This window comes from Hyaena hyaena, unplaced genomic scaffold (genome assembly GCF_003009895.1).
Source record: "Hyaena hyaena isolate Hyena2069 unplaced genomic scaffold, ASM300989v1 scaffold_232, whole genome shotgun sequence".
NCBI lineage: Eukaryota > Metazoa > Chordata > Mammalia > Carnivora > Hyaenidae > Hyaena > Hyaena hyaena.
Genome location: NW_024080864.1, coordinates 417,186 through 439,028, shown reverse-complemented (window position 1 = coordinate 439,028; position 21,843 = coordinate 417,186). Strand labels below are relative to the sequence as shown.

Sequence of the window (21,843 nt, the reverse complement as noted above, 5' to 3'; positions counted from 1 at the left end):
AAAACCCGAAGAGTTCATTAGCTCCATCATTATGTATTTATAATCTAAGTAGAAGCCACTGTGAGGGGAAAAAATAATTTTATGAAAAGTTCCCTGCTTTTAAAAGCATGCAGTTTAATCTCAGTTTATTCAACTGTAAAATGAGAATAAAAATATGCGCTTTCTGTGGATGTTTGAGTCAAGAGATCTGGTGTTCCTGTCTTCCTATTACATGCCTGGGGGAATGTGGAGAAGCCATGGAACCTCTCTGAAGTCTAGCATATTTGTTAGGATTGTGTGAAATAGTGTATGTGAAGTGCTTCAAACAGCACCTGGCATATGAATAGTGGTCAACAGATTCCAAGTACTGGCTGTCATTCTTGATGGTTGGGGAGTCAAAGCTAGGCCAAGATGGGAGACAGCAGCTGACAAATACAGGGGTTCGGGACCTTCAGAAGAGATGGCATGGTGTGGTGAAACCTGGGAATCAGGCAGACACATCAGTGAAGTCATCTGTATATGTCACGTATAGTTTAGTGTAGCTCAAGAAATTATTCCTCAATTCAACTGACTCTTGCCCCTTTGTCTTCACAGGATCTAGGCTATTGCTTACGACACTATGCTCCTTGGTTTTCCCCTTCACCACTTTCACTGGAGACTGGCTCTGAGTTCTCTTGCCTAGTACTCTATGTGCTGAGCACAGTGGACAGAAACGTTATCTTCCTTCTGACTTCAGTCTGGATCCTCTTTCTTCTCTTCTCCAGGGATGTCTCCTTTGTATATGGAGTACATCCCAGGTCCCCCTAATAGCCCTTGCAGGGAAAGCTGATGTGTTGGATGACACAAGAATAGGATCCTTATCATCAAAATGAAATGAACATCTCCTGGGTGTCACTACAGAGATGGGCTCGTGTTGAAGATGCTACTCCTCACCCACAGATGTTTCCGTTTGGACGCTTATACTCCACCATAGACTAACCCTGAGAAACATGACATTGCTTACAATTTCCTCCTGATCTGTGTGGTATATTTTATTTGGTCCCTGCCATTTCAGAGAAGGGTGATCAAAAAAGGCTGAGGAAATAAGCAAGTGATTCCAGGAGAACATGGGGGTATGAGGAAGAAGTTGAGAATTGGCCAAAGGTGTGACTTTTCATGAAACCAGGAACAAGGGGTTAAGGGGTAAGACAGGCCTGACTCGAAGATACTGATGAGATGATATTAGGAAAATAAGGTTACAAAGATATGATGAAAACAAATTATATGACCTAAAATAACAAAAATAGAGCAAAAGCTGTGGGAAATATATTTCTGAACGTATCATCATTGGCTGGAAACAAAAAGCCAAGTACAGACTTTCCTGCATGAAAATTTGACAATTCCTTGAATATAAAAAAGGTATAAATCAAATGAAAATGATAAATAATCAAATAAAGGGGGAAATATATTTTCATAGTACCAGAGAGACCAGAAGAACTATCTTTAATATGTTAGGTGGTACTAGAAATCATTAAGAAGAATGTTACATAATCTAATTTTAAAATTATTTATATATAGTCACAAAAATAGCTAATTAATCTGTAAACAGATGGGTTTTTGTGTGTGTGCTAACTCTATGACATTATTATGCCTGGGATAATATTATCTAAGCATAATAACACCACATAGTTGTATGCCTACATAACAGAAGTTCCCTGGACATTATTTAAATGTTTTATTGTACTTTGCTTAGTATTAAGTAAATATGAAAATGTAGATGTACAAGATAAACATGAATATCATCAGCTGCACATAATTGGGACAAATATACTAATTTATTAGGCAAAAAAAGCCAATCTTGAGCTTATGTGGATATTCTTTGATATTTGTTGGATTTAATTCAATTAACACCATATTCAACAGTGAAATAAAGAAGAAAGTTAGAGAATCAAATTCCCAAAGACTATGTTTACAAAGCATGATATAACCAGAGATTGTATAATATATTTTAGCTGTTGGGGGAACAAAACCTCTTATAATTATTTTAAAACATCTACTTCATCCTGGGTTCCTCTTTTCTAGAATATGTTATCTATAAAATTACTTGGTTTTTCTTACCGTGAAGTAACTTTAAATGGTTTTCTAGTCCATGGTACTGTAATATTATTGTGTAGTGACAGATAGTAGCTATGCTTGTAGCGAGCACAGCATCACTCATGGACTTGTTCAGTCACTACATTGTACACCTGAAAACATTGTGTGTCAACTATACTCCAAAAAATTTTTAAGTTAAAAAATGGGTACAAATTTAAAAAGATAAAAATCCTGAAAATAAAAAAAAAACATTTTAGCATTGAGTGGTCTTCTCACAGGCTGGGGACCCCATTCCTGCTGCCCTCTCTATATAACAGACAACTTTCCCCTGATTTTTCACTAGGAGAAAACAGCCAATACACCCGAGGTACTGCTAAAAGGCGACCTGGACCCTTGCTGTCAAGCAGGTCTTCAACAGGAACTGAATAATGGTGTGCTGGAAGACTATGACATCTCCTTCTTCTTGACCTCTTCCAGTGATGGCTTCCCTTTTCTTATGATGTTAATTTTATTTTGACAGTAAAGAAACTAGTTCTAGCATTATAAAGCATTCATTTCAGTCTGTGTGTTGTTAATCTTTGAGAGAGCAGAAATCAGGGCCGTATTATATTATGATTGATATGTTACAGAAAACCACACGGTTGGAGAGCCATTATCAAAATTTAAAAGTAGAGAGAGGGGGACAAAAACCAGCTTTTAAGAAAAAAAAAATAAAAGCTTTCAGGAAGCACTTAAGTCACAGCAAGAGTCATAACCTTCTACACCATTCTGATTTAAACCCAGAAACACAATCTAATTGGAGGTAGTTGTCACCGAAAAGCTCTTAGGAAGAGTAAGAAAGTGCACCAAATAGGGGAAGTGTATTAAAAAATCTTCCCAAATACAAAGAAAATTAAAAGAGTAAAACTAAGCCAATAAACCAGACACCAAGTTGGGCTTGATTGGTTTTGAGCACTGAAAACAGCTTCTGAATTACAAACTCATTAGCAGTTTCTTTCCCATGGTATCTGGATGAAAAAGAAGTCAGAAAAATACTTCATTACATTTGACATTTACTAATGATGACAGAAGGTTATATTTGAAAGAATGGAACATTTTATAATGTCAAGTGCCACTAATGTAATTAAATGTGAGCAGTCTCAGAAGGTAACTGGCTAAAATGGTCCCTCTTCTCAATTTGTTCAGAAAAATGGCTCCAAACCTTGGTTTTGCATTGTTCCTCTGTTTGGTTAATTCTGATAACTGGGGCTACCTGCTGATTTTCTAGAAATGTAGAGTTCCTATAATTGAAAAACACAACTGGAAACCTCTTACAGAGAAAGTGAGGGATAAAAATATGATTAAAAATGAAAACTTTCTTCCATAAAGGTTGGCTGTCACTTTCTTCTCTTTAAAGAAAAATAAAATGATTTTACTTGGCTTAAATATTGTGATTTCTCATTCATGTTTTTAAGAGGAATTTTTGGCTTTAATGATAGGTTTGATTAGCAAATACTTGAGTATATGTCAAGAAAAGAACTGCAAAATGTAAAACATTAGCAGCTTGATAAGTATTAGCTAGGAACATTTTCAGTTTGAATTTTGGCATTTTGGTCTCTGTTTTTGCCTTAAATTTTTTCCTGATGAAATATTCTATTTTTTTAACTGGATGGTTTGCATTCTCAAACACTTTTGACATTATGCAGAGATAACATGCAGCTTTAACATAAAGGAAATAGCCATCCATCGTAATTTGATTTTTGTTTTGGTAGTTTCTCTACTCTCAATTTGATTGAAAGGAAAATACAGTAAACATTAGTAAAGGAATATAACTTGAATGATAGCACCACAATTAAAATACATCTATTGAACTTCTAGACAGAGAAAATAGATTAAAGGATAGATAATCCAGATACATGATAAAGTAGGTAATTTTACATGCAAAGAAACTAAATCAAACACAACAATGTTAGTTGATCAACAAAAGTAATTTAATTAAACTAAAGGATTTGATATGTGATAACCCAAACAGGTTGTCAACAGAAATGAAAGATGAGGATCCTGCAACATTAAGACATAAGACACACTTTACTAAATTTCCAAATAGACACAAAGATGTGAAATGATATAGTCAGTAAGCATCCAAACAAGTCATAATCTCTTGCAGGAATTATTCTAAAGTATCAAATGAAGATTAAACTATGCTTAATATAGTTTAATAATACTGCAGATTGACTGACTCATTGATTCATTTGTCCATTCATTCAATAAACATTTCGTGAACATGTATTACAGTTAGGAACTGTGATTGAGTTATATTAGATGTATTCTATATACTAGAGACACATTTCTGTAGATTTTAAAATGCTACATATTAAAAACATTTCATTAATCAGAATATCATATTCCCTATCATATTCCCATGTCTACAAAATATTAGATAAAATCATGAAATACCACTTCTAAAGAACTAGACAGGCTAGCAATTCAAAACTGTAAATAAGACCACCTACTCAGCAGTGAGGTTCTGTCAGTTCATAGTCACTGTCTGAATTGTATTGCATTCTCTCCAAAAGATATGTTGAAGTCCTAACCCCCAGAATCTTGTGAATCTGACTTTATTTGGAAACAGGGACTTTGTAGGTGTAATCTAGTTAATATGAGTTCCTACCAGGTTAGGGAGGGCCTTAATCCTATGACTAGTATCCTTTGAAACAGAGGAAACAGAGACACAGAGCACACAGAGAAGGTCATATAAAGGCAGAGGCAGAGACTGGAGTTATACATCAAGAAGCCAAGGAAGCCAAGGATTGCTGGCAACCACCAGAAATTAGGAGAGGGATGAATGAATTCTCTGCTACCGCCTGAGAGAGAATGCAGCCCTGTCAACACCTTAAGGGGATTTCTAGTCTCCAAAACTGTGAGACAATACATTTCTATTTTTTTTAAGCCACCCAATTTGTAGTACTTCATTGCTACAGCACTAGGAAACTAATACAGTCACTGACCCCAGTCTGGAATCTTCATGATCAGAGCAGAAGCAATATGAATTTCACAGATACCCACATACCCATTTACTACTTTATAGAAGACAAAATATCAAAAATTAAAGGTAGCTTTATGGATAAGTCTAACATAGTCTCACTGCATGAATTCATGAAGTATGTTATGCTAGAGTGTATTACTATGTGCCATTTTTGTAAATTGATTCTCTCTCTTTCTCTCTGCCCTTCTCCCCACTTGCTCTCGCTCTCTCTGTCTCTCTCTCTCTCACCCTCTCTAAGATAAAATTTAAAAAAATTAATTCTGTTCACAAAAAGGTGAGTTGATATACCTCTGGGATTTGAAAAAGCAGGTCTTTATATGTTTGCACACACACACATACATGGTATTTAGAAGGAAAGAACAATGTTGCTTGAAAGAACAAAAATTATATATTACTTCATGTTGGTATTTTACCCCTAAACGATTGACATGCTATTATAGAAAAATCCAAAGTCATGAGGTATACTGAGACGTGACCCTCCAAAACAACAGAAACAACAACATGGTGATAATCACACATCATTTTTTTGTTTGATAGTACTTTCCCTCAAGTTTTATTTATTTTTCCATTTTCATAAATAGGCAGTCATTAAGCAACACTGCATATAGTCTTATGAATACAGTAAGCAAAACAAGAAGCTTAAATATTTTATGCTTTCTTACTGCATATTTATTTTTAGAATGAAGTAAAAACATTTTTCCTAAGAGCACTTAATCTTCTAACAAAATGAAATTTACAAACCACTTTTCTCTACTGATCTGGTGCAAACAATCCCTTTCAATTCACTTACACACACTTACACAAGCATCTGTAAATCAAGCCCACGTTTTAGAAGACAGAACAAACTGCCCTCTAAATAGTTCTTCAATCAATTTAGATGTCCTTCCTACAAACTGTCCTTTATCCATCCTTCTTATACTAGTTTATTGATCAGATTTTCTTGTCATGATGTTTAGCTTTGAAACATCCAAACCTTCATTTTGTAACGGCATCTACTTCTAAGTAAAACCTAATAAAATAAGCCTGAGGCAGAGGATAAAACTTGACCTATTATTTCTTGGCAGTGTTACCATGGCAATTCATCTTCCCTGGAAGAGAGGAACAGTCACATATAGCTCTTGTATTGGTGGCCTTTGACTCCAATGTCAGTAAGACCCTAACATATCAACCAATCGTATGTTTCTGCTCATGAAAGTTAAGATGCTTTTCACTAAACACTAACTGCTCTCATGAAATCTCTTCAAGACCTAATAAAACTCACAAAGCTGTGTAAAAGGCATCTTCACTCATTTTATTTAAGAGCTTGTTTTCTAAGAATGATTAACATAAAAACAGAGAAAGATGCCATTTTTGCTTTCTTTTTAATTAATCTCTTTGACATACTTCTTCTCAGTGGGATTTTGATTATGCTCAATTTTGTCAAACCTGGGGCATAAATACTTAAATGCAGGCATGCTCACAGCTTTTAGTCAAGGATGGTGATTGTTTTTCTTCACCGAATGCAATTCAAAATGCTTTACAATGAACAAATGCTGTTTTTTTAATGTTTTATTTATTTTTGAGACAGACAGAGCATGAGTAGGGGAGGAGCAGAGAGAAAGGGAGACACCGAATCTGAAGCAAGCTCCAGGCTCTGAGCCGTCAGCACAGATCTGGATGTGGTGCTCGAACTCATGAACTGTGAGATCATGACCTGAGCCAAAGTTGGATACTTAACCAACTGAGACACTCAGGCACCCCTCAAATGCTCTGTTTTAAATCATAACAGGTTTTTCAGTGGGAATCTTACTGTTGCCCTAAAATTGGCAACCAGACTTGAACTAGATTCCTTGCAAAGGGATGGAACTTTCACTCACAAATCCATATGCCAGTTGGATTGGGTTGGATGGGTGTCTGGGTAGGCAATGGGAGTACCGATCTGCGTTTGTGTGGGGTGTCTAAGACCTGCAGAGAAATGGCAGGGTGGACAGAGAGGCGTTAGAGAGGTCTGATTTCCCACTGGCTAACAGGGCTAGGTTATGTGAATTTCTCACAGACAAATAAACACCAAAGCCAGTAGCTGCATTTGAGACATCTTGCCATTAACCCACTTTGTGAGAAGACTGTCGCCTGGCCGAGGTGTGGGAGTGGTACAGTAACAGGGAAAGGGGGCAGGTGAATGAGTGTTAGAAGGGAAAGGTTCCCTGGACATCCTACATTAGGGAACCACCATTTGGATCTACGTTACACAGAAGGTGTGGACAGCAGGACAGGCTAAGTTGGAAAAGCCAAGAGAGAATTATAATAATGTCCCATTAGGTAAAGTCATCTGCCCTCTCTTTGACTCCCAACTCTCCTTCCATCTTTGATACGGGAAGAGTAAGAACTAGAAAAAGGGCAGACAGAAAGGGTGAATGAGTGGATCAAAACCCTTTTCTGATTGCTCCACCAGTCCCTAGGAATATAGCCAGGTTTATGATAAGGGAAGAATCTGAGTATTAAATAGGATACAACAAGGGCATTGTGAGCTATGCTCTAGGCTCAACAATACTGAGAATTTTTGGTTTTGTTTTTTAATAAGCTTTATGTTTGTTAGAGTAGTTTCAGGTTCATAGTAAAATTGAGTGGACAGTTTAGAGTTCCCATATACCCTCTGCATAGCGTCACGCATAACTTCCCCGATTATCAACATCTCCCACCAGAGTGGTACATTTGTTGCAACTAATGAACGTACACTGACACGTCATTATCACTCAAAGTCCATAGTTTATGTTAGGGTTCACTCTTAGTGTTATACATTCTATGGTTTTGGACACAACTATAGTGACATATGTCCACCATTATAGTACAATACAGAATAGGTTCACTGCCCTAAAAATGTCTGTGCTCTGCCTGAGCTTTCCCTTTTAAATAGGAAAAAAAAATGACTGGAAATGGGATCTGTTCAAGTTGTGGCTTGAGGATGGACATAGGACACTGGGCACATTATGACTGAAATAGGATTTAGATAAAATTAATACTAATATGTGATATTTAACACCAACATATTTAGACCTTTCACCAGACTCACCACCAGTGAAATAAAACAATGACAACATGAAGAATGAAGACATAAGCAGGACTTCATATGTTTCAGGGTACATTCACATCTATCATTTCATTCAATTATTTTGAGGTAGTAGACCATTTTATAGATGGTAAAACTGAGAAATAAAGAGGTTAGGCTCCAGTAGTGAGTCATAAAAATGGGAAATAACAGGAGTCACTAACATCAAACTTTGCTCACACAAAGTCTGCTCTTCCCTCCAAATATTAGGTTGAATATTGAATAATTCAGATTTTTTTTCAGTCTGGCTCTGAAGATGTAATCTTTTGACTACTTAACCCCTATTCCACGTATGTGATTTTGATCTTTGTCAGCTTCACTCTTTCACACTCCATTCAATTCTTTAACCAGCGGTAGCCGGGACTGGTCCCGACACTCTGCTAAAATGGTTCATGCTAAAGTAATCAGTGACCTTCTGACCAGATCCAGTGGTTTAATTTCTGGTTCTCATCCCAGTTGTCCCTTCTCAAACATTTGGTACCGATGACAAACCTTGTTTCTTTAAACCTGCTCTTCCAGGGCATGGTTCTCTAATTTAGGGTGAAAAAGTCAAGATAGTACTAAGTACAGGACCATGGGCAACACTATGATGTAGAGTGGGAAATGGTAGCTTTTAAATTATTCTAAGTATTTGAGTTTGGGGGAAATAAAGATATTAAATTTTTATTTTTAACTATCAACTATGGAATTTTAACAATAACCTTATATATCACAGATATATATAACTCTCAAACTAATAAAGGAAAGAATGAAATTGGAGAAAATAAAAGCACTTAACGAATCCAACAGAAAGAAGGAAATGAATAGAAACAATCAAGATGGTCAAGGCAAAATCACAAAATAAGATGGTAAGCATATAAGCGAATACAGTGCTAATCAGGGTAAATACTAATGAGCCAATTTCAACAGTAAAAAGTTTCTGATGCTCTAGATCAAAAATCATATATAGGAGGGGAAAATGCATTTAAAAACATTCTGTGAATTCAGAGCTGAAACAGACCTAGAAAATTTAGATTTTCGTTTACAAATGAGGAAACGAAAGTCCAGAGAGGCCAGTGAAATAATCAAGTTCACACAGTTTCAAAGTGCCAAATAACCTGGGCACCTGGGTGGTTCAGTCAATTAAGTGTCTGACTTCGGCTCAGGTCATGATCTTGCAATTCGTGAGTTCGATCCCCACATTGGGCTCTGTGCTGACAGCTCAGAGCCTGGAGCCTGCTTCAGATACTGTCTCTCCTTCTCTCTCTGCCCCTCCCCTACTCACACTCTGTCTCTCTCTCTCAAAACTAAATAAGCATTAAAAAAAATTAAGTGCCAAATAATCAACAATAACCCAAATTTCCTAACTTCCAACACAAGTCTCTGTTGAGTTATACTCTCTTCTTTTTAACAAAAATGTACCTAATGTTTATAGACCAAGTTCTGTATGCACCTTCATTGTTTCTTGAAAATACAAGGCCTGCATCCCTGACTACTGACATTTTCTCCTAGAAGGTAGAGAAAACTGTGATTAGTAACAAGAGTTAAAAGATGACAATTAAAAAATACCATAGGTAACCTTTTGCCTTAGATGAATTTTTGCCTTGACCTAGCCTTATGGATAAACAAGTTCTTGTCTACTTATATTTCTTTAAAAGTATGGAAGGGAAGTAATGAAGGACAAGAGAGACATTGGATAACTAGATTTTTAACGTGGTAAAATTTTGTGAGTTTTAATGTTGTTATCAAAAGATGAAAAACACGGGTGACACATGAGAGAACTGCATTGCCTTTTGTTTTTTGTACAAGTTCAACTTGAGAGAGCTGTTACAATGATGTGGATGTGGTTCTCAGACATGAGAATGTGGTCAAGGTCTCCTAGGAGAGGGGAACTATTTATAGGTTACCTCTGAAACAAGGACGATAGGGTGGCTCAGGAGGGTGAGAGAGGATGAAGATCAGAGGCCTGTGTGATGCCTTTAAAAGATGAGAAGCAAAGGGGAGCCTGCAAGGGCAAACTGAAGAAGAAAACTCAAAGAGTTCCAATTTTCTTTTGAAAAACTAAAGAGGATGGTTACAAATTCCGTCTGCATTGCTGTGAAGCCGCAGAGGGCGGGGCACCTGTCCTTTCTGTCTTGTGTTTTCAAGCCCAAGGGAACTTCAAAAAGATGTAAAAATATCCTATCAAATGGCCATTCCTTTACTCGTCTGGACTATTTTAACCAAGAATAAAATGAGTTCTTAACTTAGCCTGAACAATTTAGTGCCTAGGTAAAATGAGCATTCGGGCTCAAAATTTATATAAGGAAAAAGGTTGTAAATTTTAACTAATCAATATTTTGTCTGGGTTCACTTCTTGGTAAACACTAACCAAACAACGGAAATCTATATTCCTAACATTGTGTTGGGTATTGAAAAAGATACAGAATAAGCATCCATGAGATGCAATATCTTAATCAAATCATTTGCATTACCCATAAACTGGCAAAATCACAGTAGTAAAAGCAATCTGAGGACTCGGCTGCATTTGAAAAGTTGACTGTGTGATGTGTGCTGTGTGTGCTGGGGGAATTCAAGAAGGGGCAGCCTGAAGGGAGCTGGAAGAGACTCCAGGAAAAGGTAAGGCAGGTTCCCCCAGAGACGGGTAGGTTTTGAGAGGCTGAGAGGAGATGGTTAGCAGACAGAACCACAGTAAGGATGATGGAGAAACTTGGAGATAAAGCAAGGAGTGAAGAGACTGGCACAGATGCTCTCCTTTGTAAATTTCTTTTCCATTTGTCCTATGCGGGGACTAAACCAGTATTTACCCGTAAGTACCGTAGAAGAGTTTTGTTCTGCATCTGAAAATTCACCTGGTGATGTAAATGGACAGAAGAATGCCCCTTTAAACTGTAGTATCTGGTAGGAAAAAAATAGAGAACAGATTCTTATTTCTTTGGGAGCAGGATCCACAGTGTGAACTGGAAGAGAGAAAATGTCATCTGTGACCCAATACCAGCTGGGTCAGGTAGTTAAACCCTTCTGAATTTTCACTTTACAGCTACGATAAAGATAATATGATCTACCCCTCAAACGTGTTGTAAGGATTAAATAAATTCACATATCTAAAGGCTTCTTGCACATACCAGGTGCTCAATAAGTGGGACCGCTTTTTAATTTTTCTCCTAGAAGCAGCAACGTGTGAAGGACAGAGCAAGGGCTTTGGTGTTAGAATATTTGAGGTACCTACTCTGGCTCTGAGATACGTACTATGTGGCTTTAGAAATATCACCAGATCTCTCTGAGCATCAGTTGCATGATTTCCAAAATGAAATCTATACCTGATATTGAGTTGAACTGAAAGCTGCGAATAAAAAAAGTACTACGTGAGCTATAAAATGCTATAGCTAGAGCTGTTATTGCTTGTGTTAATGATGGTAAAGAATTGAACCTAGCATGTCAAATCCCAAGAGAAAGTGTCTGTTAAGATGCAAATGGACTGCTCAGTAGAATATTATTCCTTACTTATCCCAGCCTCGGGGAAGGAGTGGAAATAAAGATAGGTGTCCTTCAGAATCACCCAGCATCTACATGCCCCCTTTTTCTCTCTCCATGCCCCCTTACATACAAAGGGAACAGATTTCAAACATGAAACACACAGTTAAATCTCTATCAGGACTATTACTTGATTATGCTCACTAATTGAAGGTCCTCTACACATTCGTATTTTTATGATTGTTTTCACTGTCGTTGAGACAGAAGGCCTAATGAATCCCAACAGGATTTCAAGGTTAAAGTAGTGAGTCCCACATCTCAAACTATGGTGCAGTGAGGCTGATAAGAACCATTTAACAATGAGTATTATGTGCGATGAATGAAGTCTCTAAAATACACAGGGAGACAAAGGGAAATGAAAATGTAGAAACCAGATGCTACAGAAACAGCAGTCCGGTAGCATCTCATTATGTGCTCCACACAGGCAGACAGCAAGCTCGCAGCAGGCAGCCGGCCATGTAGCAGACCTGGGCCACGAGAGGATAAAATCACTGTCTGTCTTCGAGGGAGGACTGGAAAGCCGGGTTAAAGAGATATCAGGGAAAGGATGTTTCCTTTGGAAAGGCTTCTCGACCAGAAACAACACTGCCATTACTAAATGGCATACATTTCTCTTTTGTAAGCGGGTCTAATATATTTGTTTGTTTCTTTATGAATAACCTGCATCTCGAATAATTTAAAAATATAATATGATGATATTCCTTCCATCCACGTGGAACATCTGAACATCAAAGGCAATCCTGAGTTGCTCAGCTACTTGTTTCACGAGTTGTTGAGTTAGTGGAAAATATTAATCCCACTGACTGCCATTTGGGAAACAGAGACATTCACACCCAGGCCTCATACAGCATGGGGCAATTTCACACATGATCCCCTGTGATGTAACATTTTCAATTTTATAAGGAACAAAGTCTTCCAGGGCCTCCTATAATCACAGGTAATTGCAAATAAGGCTTCAAGATCCCACAACCACGTAGATGACAAACTCGGGCTTTTTTTTGGCCTACATTTTCTTTGATATTGAAATCATCAAAAGATGGCTTCAATTACTATTTAACCAATTTTCTCTTTTCTGTTCTATTCTGATCAGACACCAAGGTAGAGCTTAGTCTGACATTTGGCTCTATAATTGGAGGAACTGAAATCCGAGGTGAGGTCAGAGGCTAGCCACAAAGATGATGATACGGTTAATGAGAGATGTGCACATGGGAAAAAAAAATTCAGGGAGGCTTTATTAAGTATCAGGGGTCTGAAGAGTGACTTCTGACAAAGATGAAGATATAAAAGTCTTTCTGGCAGAGCATGGGAAACAGCTCTTCTAAATAAATAAATAAATCCTTATTCAAGACAGGAGTGGAGTTACTGGTGGGGACAGGGGGCGGGCGGGAAATGGGCCTGTACATTGGCTGCAAAGACTGGGGAAGCCAGTAAGGCAGACAGCTTGTGCTGAGGACCGGCTGTGAACAGTGGACTTTTCCTCCGGAGAGGGAGAGAGGCCAGTGTGGGGAGGGGAGAGAGGCCCGTGGGCATTCAGGGCCCCTTTACCATTGTTATTGTGCAGACTGATTTTGAAAGGGATAAAATCCAACCACAGAACTGTAAACACACAAAATCTCAGAGAGGCAAAACTTGATATGATCTAAATACAGAATAACATCCACAGAATTTATTCAACTTGAATTCCATTTAGGAGTTTAATCTTCTACTGAGTTAGAAAAAAACAAATTTCTAGAACTCATTACAAAGAAATCAACCACTTTAAGTCTCCAGATCAAATGAAAAAAAAAAAAAACGAAAAACCTGTATCGAACTACGGCCCCATCACTTGCTAGAAGAGCAGCATGTTAATCATTCGTATCTTTAAGTCTAAGAAGAGAGGTTAGCTAAGACTAAGAAAACCACTGTTGATGGGAAATAAAACCTCTGGATAAAGCAACATTTAGTTTCTATTTTTCATAGTTAAAAAAGTTACCAAACTCACTGCATTACAAATAGACTAAATAGACCTATGTCATTTGCCAAACAATCTGGCAACCCTTAAAAGCATTTTTCCCACATTTAAATTTCACTGACAACATGGCTGCTGGCATGAGAAGCCTGAAAGGGCATTAGCATTCTGACTATAATTCCGGTTTTTACTTTCAACGCAAAAAGTTCTTTGGGGGCTTGTGTGCCAGACAAATGTATTTTTCTTACCACGCCAACAGACCCTATTGCTTGAATAGCTTGATAGCAGAGTCAGAGAGCAGATGCACTGGCATCTACTGACTCCTGTCCTACAGGAAAGACAGAAACTTGTCCAGCTGGGCACCACCCAGGCTGGAGTATGCCAAGCTTGCGGCTCACGCTGTGCTAATAAGGTCAGGGTCTGATCCCTGTGTGTTCTTTGTTCTGCCTGACTACATGCTCAAGCTGGCCACTTATTTCACAAATGTGAGGGAAAGGTGGATGGACAAGGGAGTAAGGCTGGATTCGCACAGAGCCATCATCCTTTACAGAAAGCAAATGAAATACTCTTTACACCCAAAGACTACTTTAAGCTGCTGATGAACATGGCCACTTGGTTCAAAGTTCGTTCCCTTTTTTTTTGCTATTGCCAACAGCAATAAATTCTGATGTAGCTAAGACTGGCTTGGAGGGACAAAGAAATGGCGTTAACCTTGTATTCAGGGAAGTTTTAGGAGACCTCTTCTTCCAGGCTGGCTTACTCATAAATTATAGTTGGTGTTTTAACATAGTGCCACACTCTGAAAGGCTCTCCTTTAGTAGATTTGGTGGTGAACTCTGGGAATCGGCACTCTCTCCAAGCATGCCTGCCTTGGTCATTCCAGTGCTGGTAGTTGAACTAATACTGGCTATCCATGAAGAGTAGTATCCCTGGTGCTCACACTCTGGCTCCATCAGTTACCGCCACGTGACTTTATTAGAAAAATCAGTTAACCTCTCTATACCTCAGTTTCCCCAACTGTGAAATGTGGATTATAAACGAATACCTCCAAGGATATTATGAAGAATAAATAAATGAACACAGGTAATTGTTTAGCACAGGCCCTCAGCAATACATGTTAAATGTTACTACTATCTGCCGGTGATTCTTTCTTTTATTTATTAAGTTTCTTTCTGACATGCAATGTTTTATATAATAATGTGTTTCAGATTTATGGTTTAGGTTTTCAAAGTTGCTACAGAAATTCATATGTATACAAATTCATATATACATATTATATACATTGCATTTTATTGGTATTATAGGCCTAATTCTTGTATGCCATTTTTTCAAAGATGTGACTACAAACCACTGCTAATCACTCTTATTTAAATAAAATGATGAGTGACCAAGAGGTAAAGATTCTTATAACTTGTCATTCCTCAGTAAAGTAGGATGTTGTTTTTTTCTTTCTCTAGCAAATGGAAATGAGATTACTGCTATGGTCTTCCACTTGGCTAGAAATTCACAGGTGAAATCTTTGAGCTTTAAAATTTCTTTTTGCCAGGAGATCAACTTCAATATGAAGTGTCCAAGGCAATTAAAAAACAGAGACAAGCAAATAAAAATTGGAAACTTCCATGGAAAGGAAAGCAAATAAATTACCAGAATGTTCCTTGGACCTTTATCTAAGTTGGGTTTTGCAAAGGGATAAAGCCCTTTGCCTCAACGGTAAAAAATTATTGGAGCTGTATAGACTGTGATCAAAATAGAGAACCAACTAATAAAGAAATGAGTCACCTCAGGAATTGGTTATTACTTCATTTCTGGACATGTTTGAACCTAGGCTTTGTGAGCAATGTCAAGTATGATTCAGAAAAGAGTTACACATTCTGTAAGGGATTAAACTATACAAAAAGATTCCAAGAAGAAAGTTGTAGACGGTGCCTAAGCTATAAAAACAGAGCATTGGGAAGGTTAATTTTTTTGATACCTACCAAGAAGCAGAGGAGATACTAAATACCATTAAAAAGATAAGGACCTCAGATTTTAGACATGTTTTATGTTTTTAGCCTTAGGTGGAAACTCCGAAGCAGAGATGTTCTAAAACCAACAGTCTATAAATGAGTGTATCCTCATTATATTACAAATCTGCATTTTCTTCTAATAGCTCTTTTAGATTACTGATTTTCTGTTTTTCCTATTGTACAAGTTTCAATGATTCCATAAGGGAGATTAGCCATTTGTAAATAAAGATACAAATTTGGGATGGATGCCCAAGGCAAGAGTTGAAAAATATGCTCTTCCAGAAGGTGCTCAAACTCTCTGCCTCTAAGACTACTGTCCCACAATGTATAGCGGGAACTGACTGATGTTTCTTCTTAATGAGTAAGACAGTAAAGATTACCATCCAAGTTGGCCACCTAAGCTACCCCTTAGGCAAAAAACTGTTTCTATACTTGATGCCTCCTTCATACTTGTATTCCTAGGTCACTTGGGAGTTGTTGGGCTAAATTATTTTAGTTTTAATTTTAATTTAAAAAATTGTCCCACGTGTCCCCCAAACCATCAGAGAAACATTATGTGTCAAAGAGTCATAATTTTATATAAGAGGCACCAAAGATGTAATGCTTGGAATCTCCAATGTTGAAATGAACTGCAACACTGCTATGAGCAATGCGAAAGCAAGAGGAACTGGACAGGCCAACAAAGGGTCAAATGCTGCTTAATCCCCCCATCATAGGAAGGCAGACACCCTAGGCACAAGCCCATTTTATGTGATTTAATCTGCTCCATTTCCAGAAACAAGTTAAATTAATTTAGGAACCAAAGAGCCCCTCTCCAAAGAGAGAGGGAGAGAGGGAGGAGGGCAGAGAGGGAGGCAAGAAGGAGAGCAAGTGGGAAAGGGGGACAAAGTGCTTCTGAACAAGTCATTTTATTCAAGAAGTCCTTCCAGCAGTAAGTTTTGGCCTCATCTAGTTCTTCTCCATGTCCCAGTTACAAGAGAGTTCTACTCCCTTTAGAAGAAGACTTCTCCTGGGGAGCCTGGGTGGCTCAGTTTGTTAACTGTCTGATTTCAGCTCAGGTCATGATCTCACAGTTGGTGAGTTCAAGCCCAGCACTGGGCTCAATGCTCACAGCTCAGACCTTGGAGCCTGCTTCAGATCCTGTGTCTCCCTTTCTCTCTGCCCCACCCCTGTTCACACTCCATCTCTTTATCTTTCTCAAAAATAAACATTAAAAACTTTTTAAAAAGGCTTCTCTTTAGTTTTATTAATATTCACTGAAACATACATTTATTTTATCTTAGATTTTATCTTGAATTCAAGTACCTCTTACCTCCTTTCCTAATAAATAAAATATCCACATAACACAATGTCAAACTCATCATGAAAATTAAGAGTTCATAAAAGAAAGCCAATTCTTTGCAAATTTCCAGGGATTCCACCTAACAGTGATATTGTAAAAGTCCTAATTATAAGACAGAAGAATCTAGTTTACACTTGGACCAGCTACTTCTCTCTAATTGCTGTAATGAAATTCACTTGTGAGAAGCTGTTTTCCTCCTGTAAGGAAATATTGCTTACCTAGTTATAAAATAAGAACAGTTTATCTAAAAACACGTTGAGAGCAGAGATTCCCTGAATAGGATTCTACCTAACACACAGCCTAATGTCATAAATAAATGGTTATAAAACTATTATTGAAGAGGGGGAAAGTGAAGGATCATGGTGAGTATCAAAAATAAAAAATTATGATCACCACTGTTTTGGTGAAATTGGCTCACAGTATAATGTTTCTCCATCACTCACTCTGCATAGAGCGAAACTAATGTCATCAGCTACTTGCTTGAAGTTCTCTCTGATTTGATAATAACGGGTTTCTTACGATATTAATGAGTGGAGGGGACATCATTGCCCAACAAATCAGCCTTTTCCGGGTTGGGCAATGGTATCACCAGTCCTAATTCGAACTGGAGCTAAATTTCCAGCTAGAGAAGGGATGAAGGTTATAACAATTAAAAAGAAGAGCTAACTCTTACTTAGACTTCCGGAAATATGGCAACCAAAATCATTCAGATAAAGTAAAAGTGATTTTATCCACTTATCACATCCCTTTTTCATAACTACAGTTTTAGAATGGAATAGAGCTCCTGCATGAGACACATTCAGCACAGGTCATTGGAACAACACTTTTTTTGTTTTATTTTAGTTTTGTATCTAGTCTCTTAGCAAGTTTGTTGTCTATAATAAGTACATTGTCTATAATTGTCTATAATACTGTACACTAGATCTCCAGGACTATTTATCTGCTCGTTGAAACTTTAAACCCTTAAACACCTTTCCTATTCCCCCACCCTCTAGCCCCATTTTATTCTCTTACAAATTCAGCTTATTTAGATTCCACATACAAGTAATATCATCCAGTATTTGTACTGTATTTTTTTTGTATTTGTATTATTGTTTTTGCTTACTACAAGATCCTCAGTGCTTTCAGGAATTCAGTGTTTGAGATTATATTCAGCTATTTAGATTACTTTTCACCTCACTAAACAAGGGGAATTTTTTTTTCCTTTTCTGGAAACAGAGATATCTATGCAGTTTATTCTTTCAGAGTCCTTTAATACAGAGCTCTCGCTGCTTCCTCTTATCTGAGTAGACCAGCAGGCAAACTTAAGAATTATGAACCACAAATTATATGCAAACCCAAGCAGTATGCAGTTAGCAAAGATTTCATGGCTCTGCGGTTTTCATAATTACATTAAAACCAGGCGTGTCTCTTTTTAAACACCAAACTGTGTTTTTATAAAGAAATTAGATTCAGGATTTGTCATTAGGAAGCAAATAAGCAAGGATTAAAATGGCATTTGCTGTGATGAAATAGTGGCTCTAAGGAAGTAATCAGCAGCTAGAGTAAAGCATACTCCTGCCTGGAAGAAAGGAATGGGCTTTGGGCTTGGAGTCAGAGCTTCTTTCTGGGTAGTGGGCTCAGTTCTTCCACAAACTCCCTCTGAAATTTTGAGAAGGTCACGTCATCTTTTGAGTTTCCTTATTTGCATCATGACATAATAAAATTACATAATTTTTAAGGTCCTTTTCGATTCAAAAGGCTCCTAAGGTTAAGCCCATTTTTTTAATGTTCATTTTATTTTTGAAAGAGAGCGTGCGGACAGGAGACGAGCAGAGAGAGGGAGACAGAGAATCTGAAGCAGGATCCACACTGTCAGCACAGAGCCTGATGTGGACTCAAACCATGTGATCGTGACCTGAGCTGAAATCAAGAGTCAGACACTTAACCGACTGAGCCACCCAGGTATCCCAAACCCTCTTTTTAAAAATGTATTTATATATTTTGACAGAGAGAGAGAGGGAGAGAGAGCGTGCAGGTGCGTGCATTTCTCATGCACACACAAGCTGGGGAGGGGGCAAAGAGAGAGTCCCAAGCAGTCTCCACACTGATGTGGGGCTCGACCTCAGGAACTGTGAGATAATGACCTGACTGAAAATCAAGAGTAGGACACTTAACTGAGTGACCCACCAGGGGCCCCATCAAGTCTTTCTAAAGGAATTTATTTCTCTGGAGAGTTTACATTGATACACCCTGCAGGGCCTCCACAAAGCTGTTTAGCACATTGACTTTTTAAGAGTTTTATAAATTTCAGTGCAGTGATTCTCACGCTGTATTAGGGATCAAAACCTAATGTGGAAATTCCTGGGGTCCATGATTAAAGACTGATTCAGTGGGACAGGGGTGGGCATGGAAAACCTGCACTTTGTACGATCCATAGGAAATTATGATGTAGATTGTTCTATGGACTTCACTTTGGGATTGAATTAGTAGTTTTAAAGAAGTAAAGCAATTTATTCAAATCCTGGCTTAATCCCTGGAAAAACTACAATGGGATGTTAAGACACAATGATTCCAAACAAAAGTTTCACAGAAATATGATTAGGAAAGAATATATTTGTTGTTATAAAAGCAATATGGTTGCCACATATAATTTCTGACATCCTTTTTGTCTTTTACCAAAAGTTCTTTACGTTTCTCCTCCCCGTGGAAATCATCTTAAATACCATATACCCTGAGTATTTGATAACCTAACAAATAGGTTGTCTTGGATTTTTCTGTCAAAAATTTATGACTTCTTTGTATCTCTAAAATTTAAATTTATCCAGAAAGAAAGGTGATTCAACACTATTTTATCTCAATACCTCAGTTTGAAGAGTGTGTTTTTATTTTACATACAAAATCACAATGAACTGCAAATATATATTAGCTTAGCTGGGGAAAGTAATTTGCAAAGTTGGAAAGATACACAACAGAAGTATTTAAAAATATTCAACATAGGCTTAGAGGAAATTGTTCATAAGAGGAATATTTATAATAAATAAATGACAAGTTCTCTTCTAATACCCTTTTATTCTAGGCTAAATTAAAAAATAACAATATTGTAATGAAATACTATTCTAGCAGTGGAAATAAATGGAAACAACATGCTAACATTTGGATTTTTACAAATGTTGAGGGAAATAATGAAGAAACAAAAGAAAATATACTTTATAATTCTCTCTCTCTATATATATGTCAAAAACAGAGGTAGGAATTGTGGTTCCACCTGGGAAACAGTTAAATATGAGTATTTCAGACAATGATAATATTCCATTTCTTGATTTGGAACTCTATCACTCAGATGTATACAGAATGGCAAAAAAAATTTTTTGAAAGTGTGTCTATATTTATGTTTTGTTTATTTTTCTGTACATATGTTTGGAAAAACTGACCGTAGAGGGCTCCATTATTTGATTATTTAAATTTTATTATTAAATAGTCTATTAAACCATCATTTAAACTTTAAAAAACATTTCTGGTTCTAATCAATTCTCACTGTCCAGGTCAACATCAGGTCTATTCCCAGCAGGTTATAAAATTCCACCATATGATCCTAGTTTTCTTTCCTCAAGTGTACAGACTTGGCTATTAAAAAAAAAAAAAATGAATGAATTGAAAATGTGTAAACGTTAGTTATCTCTGGAGGGTTTCTTTTAAAAACAAGTTTTATTTTCTGTTTATCTTTCTGTATTGTCAAGTTTTCTACAAAGGCTACTGTAGCTTTCACCCTTTAGAAAGAAAAGAAAGGAGAAAAGAAGGAAAGGAGGGAAGGTAGGAGGGAGAGAAGAGGAGGGGGAAGAGGAAAAGCCTGTGTGTGCAGCAGGAAGGAGACAGAGACAAGAAAGGAAGGGAGTGGGAGAGACACCACCTGGAATGTGCTATGATAGACATGAGGGGGATCTGGGACACATAGGTATACTGCGCTGGGAAGTGTGGCTGCCTTACGGCTTAAAGCACACAGGGGTATTGAAGCTTTGCAGGAAGAGGTATATTCTAAAGTGCACCAGGGCATGAGAGAAAATGGTCTATTTGGGATGTACAAAGAGTCTGCATGGACGACCTACATGGCAGTGACATTGAAATTGTGGCTTGCCACCTACCAGTGAGCCAGAAAGTCAGTGAAGTGGGTCATGGACAGCATTTTAAAAATTAATAGGATATAAGAGAAAATATCACCGTACATCACACATAATAGGTGTCATTTTAGTCTGTGTTTGTGGGTGTGTGTGCAAATTGGATCATGATGTAAAATATATTTTTACTGTAGGCGTGGTCAGAAAACTTTTGAAGCTACTGCTGAGGCCTGGGAAGTCATGAGTACTCCATGCGGGACAGTATACTATACATTGCATCATCATTATTTTCTTGTCAAGATTTTTTTTAAAATAATCTTTTTTTTATGTTTTATTTATTTCTAGGACAGAAAGAGAGAGAGAGAGACAGCGTGAGCAGGGGAGAGTCAGAGAGAGAGGAAGTCACAGACTGAAACAGGCTCCAGGCTCTGAGCTGGCAGTCAGCACAGAGCCCGACGCTGGGCTCGAACCCACGAACCGCGAGATCATGACCTAAGCGAAAGTCGGACGCTTAACCGACTAAGCCACCCAGCTGCCCACTTGTCAAGATTTTTTATGATGAATCTATCTATCTATCTATCTATCTATCTATCTATCTACACGTATACGTATCTATACACATATTCATAAATATATGTATACACACATATATAATTGTACTATTACATAAATATAATATATAAATAATAATATATATAATAAATATACGTAAATATATACATACACATTCCTATGTGTTTCAATTGACTAGGAAATCAATTCAATACAGTGAAACAAT

The 21,843-nt window shown here is 37.4% G+C and overlaps 1 protein-coding gene across 1 annotated transcript in view; it reads right to left on the bottom strand.

Annotated features, from left to right (window-relative positions):
* Positions 1 to 21,843, bottom strand: part of RAB3C (RAB3C, member RAS oncogene family) — a 247,275-nt gene that overhangs the window by 147,446 nt on the left and 77,986 nt on the right. The window lies entirely within an intron of this gene.